The sequence below is a fragment of the Aplysia californica genome, unplaced genomic scaffold (genome assembly GCF_000002075.1).
Source record: "Aplysia californica isolate F4 #8 unplaced genomic scaffold, AplCal3.0 scaffold00271, whole genome shotgun sequence".
Lineage (NCBI taxonomy): Eukaryota > Metazoa > Mollusca > Gastropoda > Aplysiida > Aplysiidae > Aplysia > Aplysia californica.
Window position 1 is genome coordinate 357,068 of NW_004797541.1, and position 5,224 is coordinate 362,291.

At 42.3% G+C, this 5,224-nt stretch overlaps 2 protein-coding genes across 7 annotated transcripts in view; one reads left to right on the forward strand and one right to left on the reverse strand.

Moving 5' to 3' along the window:
- Positions 1–4,188, reverse strand: part of LOC101853861 (F-box/LRR-repeat protein 15) — a 29,725-nt gene extending 25,537 nt beyond the window's left edge. For 5 of the 6 annotated variants that reach the window (XM_005101137.3, XM_013084093.2, XM_013084092.2 and 2 more), the window contains exon 1: positions 3,698–4,188. The gene's annotated coding sequence lies outside the window, so the exon portion shown is untranslated. The remainder of the gene's footprint in view (positions 1–3,697) is intronic. The other variant, XM_013084091.2, reaches the window with a different exon arrangement.
- Positions 4,189–4,975: 787 nt separating this feature from the next.
- Positions 4,976–5,224, forward strand: part of LOC101854727 — a 46,010-nt gene continuing 45,761 nt past the window's right edge. The window contains exon 1 of the mRNA XM_005101140.3: positions 4,976–4,999. The gene's annotated coding sequence lies outside the window, so the exon portion shown is untranslated. The remainder of the gene's footprint in view (positions 5,000–5,224) is intronic.

Below are 5,224 nucleotides of genomic sequence, written 5' to 3' on the forward strand. Positions count from 1 at the left end.
AGGGGGCAAAGGAGGTGAAGGGGTTGGGGCAGAAAGTGGAAATGAAAGCAGACAACAGAACATTGCTAGAGAACAGGAAAGAAGGTGAAAGGAGACAATTTTAGAGAAGAAAATTTTTTGGTCGCTACTCGGATTCGAACCCAGGACCTTTGAATGAGAGGCCAACACCTTAACTTCTAGGCCACGAGAGCCCCCAGTTCCATGTTTGTGCGGGCTAAGACCTAAGATATCAAACGGGAGGACTTCCGTAACAAGCCACAAGCGACCACTATGAGACAGAGCAGAACTGAGGGCCAGGGGTAGGGGTAGGGTTAGTGTTAGGCCTCTTCTTTATGGTGTTTGATGGGGTGGTCGCTCGTTACGGAACTAACAAAGTCTGCAAAACTGTGTGTTCAAAACATCAAATTATTGTCATATTTTTGGGTCAGGGGGGAAAGCCATTCTACTCTTGGGGCCAAAGCCGGCGAATAACAGTTGCGGGGTGGGAACTACCGAAAAAGTGCCATGCCATAGCCAATCAATTCAAATGGCTCGTCTGCGCTATTCTCACCCCGTAGACTGGCATAGAGGTGGCCTTACGGCGATTGTGTAGATTTCCGCTTTAAATTCCTATACTAGTTTTAATCGGCCTATAAGTATGCCCTAGGCCTAGAACTTGTCTTACCATTAAACAGAGTAATCCAATCCAAAAATGAAATCCAATAAACAGAATATTGCCAAAAATGTTAAACAGAGTAATAATATGAAATCCAATACAGATTGCCAAAAATGTTTTCCTTAAATTGTTGCTTCCACATATATGGAAGTGGCTATTCTCATCCGGGGTGAGAATAGAAATTATACGATCGACTTCTCACCCCGGGTGAGACTTGGGACCGTAGGCTATTCTCACCCGGTTTGAAACAAGACCTGTTTTTCCTAATTTCGGAATACCTGGATGATCAAATTGATAAAAGTAAAATTTAAGCCAAGAAAAAATTACGTTATAGCACAAAAGTAAGCTAATTTGATCGTCTTCAAAGATGCTATGGTTATTTCACTGTTCGAATCGAGCCGAACTACGCGGGTCGCCATTTTGTTTTGCCCGGAAGTTCTCGCAAGATCTACTCCTCCCCTCTCTCTCTCTCTCTCTGTCTCTTTCTGAATACTGTCTATCGGTGTGGACGAGCAAAATGACCAAAACAAAGTTAAAAAATGATGTTAAAACACAAAAGTAAATTAATTTGGTAGAGTACATCCTGTGGTGCGATATACAGTAAGCGATCTTTTGTGGATATCTCTGGAAGTTACAGGTCGATCTTCATGATTTTTTCACCAGAAGTTAGAAAAACTTCCTCTCTATACGGTGTAGCGTATTACTGTAACAGCAGTTTAAAATTTCTATATGTTGTGGTGGTGTTTGTTTGGTAACGTGTGTCTGGTTTGGTGCGCAAGGTTTCTGGTTTGGTGCAACATATCGTCTTGTTTGGTGCGCAATAGTACCATGTTTACAGCTCTAGATCTAGATCTAGCTCTTTTCTGACACTTTTCATCTTTCTCTATCCTTGCTTTGTCTTCTTTTCCTTGCAAGAAGTTCCTGTACTGACCATAATGGAAGGCCAAGGTCAATTAGGCGTGTTCTTTTTGGGAGCTGTGCGCCCCCTGACAGGAGATTTCCTTACACCTTGTGTATGTGTTTTGATAATGGATAAAAAGAAAGGTGCTGTGGACACAAGAAGGGGAAAGAAGAAAACAAGAATAAGACTATACCTAGACTAGTATTTTAGAAGGAAAAGGACAAAAAAGAAGAAGAAAAAGACGTGAAAAGAAGAAATTGAAAAAGAAAGGTGCTGTGGACACAAGGAAGTGAAAGAAGAAAACAAGAATTAGACTATACCTAGACTAGTATTCTTTAAGGAAAAGGGCAAAAAAGAAGAAGAAAAAGACATGAAAAGAAGAAATTGAACATTTTGGAGATTATATTTCCATATTAATTAATTTTGACATGAATACATTAACTTATCATCTTCCAATGGCAATATAATGCATCCAAATGGAAGGAAAACAGTCTGTTTCAGTGCACAATGCAGGTCATAGAGAAATAACTTAATAAGTAAAACAAACAAAGGGCCTATAGAAGCCACACTATCAATGCCAAATAGCAAAAAAGCCGATATTGCGCACGAAACGGACTGCCCAAATTTGGTCCTCTTCAGTGCGCAACCCTATCTAACACGTTCCTGGGCATTAAGAAGCAGCCTGCGATAGTATTTATCGATTCTAGTATACATTCTACGATACATTAGAGCTAGATTAGCTAGATGTGCTAAATAATCGACTACTCAAGCGCTTAGTCTTAGTAAATTGATCGATACCGGTTACGAAAACCATTAATATGAAGGGGCAAAACTTTCCGACACCGTAGAATCACGTGTGTTGACAGGAACCTCCAAAACGAAAGTGAAATAAGCTGCATTCTGCGCATGCTCACAGAAAATGACCTCGTTTTCGCTGTTCTTATCCAAAACAAAGCAGGAGACCGGGGGTTGCGCACCAAAACAGTAGCGCGGTGATGCGGGCCTACTCTAGTCTACAAAGATGCTACGGCTATTAAACTTTTCGAATCAAGCTGAACTACGCCATTTTCTTTTGACCGGAAGTTCTCGCGCTACTCCTCTCTCTCTCTCTCTCTCTCTCCACTGCCCACAGACAAAATTGTACACTTTTAGTAGGCTACAGTTGTAATGGAATGTTTGTTCACGGCACAGAATTCTACAATTTTTCTGTTATCACAGTGCAGAATTCTGTGGTTTAGGGTGAACGCAAAATTTATTGGCCTAGATCTAGGCTATAACGGTGAACGCGCACCGGGTGAGAATAGCCAAAAGACTCGCCTGCACTATTCTCACCCCGGGTGAGAATAGAGGTGGCCTCCACATATATTCTTGTAAATATGAATAAAAGAGTTTGTCAGATGTCCCGTGTAGTATCGGAATTTAACGCGGAAATCTACATAATCGCCGGCCTTACTTTCCTGAAAGGGAGTGTATACAGACCCGGTAACCGGGAACAAAGTCACAAAGTATACAGACCCGGTAGGGTAGCTCTTTTGTGATTTCGGAAAGTTTCAGCGCCCTCTTGGCTCAGGGTAGAACTAGGTACTGTTAGATCTATGGCCTAAGTCTAGATCTAGACAGACAGATAAATCATTGATCTAGTTTCGAGGCTAACCTAGATCTAAATCTAAATGAAGATTGCGGATGTCTTTTCGATGAACCATCGTTTTTGCTCCGTTTTGGTTAGGGAGGAATCACGATTTGAAGAAAAGAACAATGTCATAATTTCAATCGAGCTGTCACCCTCTCAATTTCTCTCTCTCTCTCTCACTCTCTCTCTTTGTCTGTCTGTCTCTCTCTCCTCTGTCGCTGTGTATCGCTCGGATTCTCTTTTTCTTTGTTTGTCTCTGTCTTTCTTTCTCCCCACCTATTTCCCACCCTTTCTCTCGTTCCCTCCTGCCAACTGGGGCATATATTTTGCTAGCAGATCACTCCCCCCTGCTCTCTCTCTCCTCTCTCTCTTACACACACACACACACTACGGGGTCTGGGCGCTGAAATTTTCCGAAATCACAAAAGACTTCCCCTATCGGGTCTGTATACTTCGTGACTTTGTTCCCGGTTACCGGGTCTGACATACATTTCGTTCCTGAAAAACTTACCCTTGCTTGGCAGCCTCGCCGTAGCCTTCTAATCGCCTCGCCCGCCTACTTTTACATCTCGATCTAGGTCTAGATTGTGGCTAGATCTAGATCTAGTTAGGCTACAAATGGCCTAAAGTACGACGAGCATTTGGCAAAGGCGCCATATGAGCATAACAACGACGTCTGTTTCAGACCGCAGCCGCAGTCGAGTCACAGTGCACGTGAAAGTGAAGACTGAACTGAAGGTGAAGAAGCCACAACAAAGAAGCCGGCTGAAACTGAAACAATGCAACTAGGGGCTTACCTAACTAGATCTAGGCCTAGGCCTGTTCATAACTGCAAAGATTGGGCTCTGACACTGACTGAATGATGGGGATCGAATTATGGAAATATTTAGGCCTAAAGGCCATCGGAAGGGCCCGCTGGCTGAGTGACCGATGCTCTGAATGAATGTGAAACTAGGCTAGTACAAAAGTAGGCCAGGCCTGCTTGGCTTAGGCCTACCTGACTACTGACTATCTATCTGCCTGCAGGGCTACCAGATTTTTGAAAGTTTCTTGCCAAATGAATGACTTCTCTCTCCCCCCCCCCCCCCCCCCCCCACACACACACACACTACCAATTGTTACTGCCGGTACATGTATCATGAAAGGGTAATGAAAGTATTGGGCCCATCTTGCATTGTCTGCGTGTGTAGGTTTTGGGGTGTTTAATTAACGAATAGCAATAACTTTTTTGTAAACTCTGTTTTGGCTTGTGATTGCCAGATTGAATTCAGAGGAGGTCAAATCTACACATAGGCCTATCTTAATGTACTTTACTACCGAATTAAACACCTCAAACACGTACATTCCGCTCCGAGATGAGACAAAATTAAAAGATTAAAATAATGTGCATTGAAATAATTAAGTTCATTTACCCATAATATAACCACATGCCTTTGAACCATTATCATTATCGAGTCATCAAGTGCCAGATCTGAAACCGATAGGGGCCTAGGCTATTAGGATAGGCCACAAAATTCTACACTTAGTGTAGAATTCTGTGGGATAGGCGTATAGGCTTATGGTTTATAAGCGATCAAGGGAATCAAAGGTAGGCTAGCCTAGAAAATCTTTGACGGAGATCTCCATTCTTTCTCCGCTTTAGAATTTAGAACGACATGGGCAAGCTGGCATTTGGAAAACCAAAAACATTAGTGGCATCAATCACACAGGTATGTACTACCAGCATTGTTGTAACGTGCCATTAATTTACATTGCCATTGGCCTCGATCTTTTGGCGGTTTGGAGATCTATACTTTAAATTGAATACGAGAAGGTAGGCTTCAGAGTGATCAGTAAAACGCTGCTAGATTTTATAGCTTATTTTGCTTTTCAACTGAAGTTTGCATAACGATGAAATCGATAGTAAGAGCATCTGCACATCAATTTCTGCAGGCTTTAAGGGAATGGTTGGTTATATTGATTTCACAAACGAAGTGGCTAGCCCAAGGAGATTAAAAGTAGTTCTAAACTCCTTGGGCTAGCCGTACTTAAGTAGATC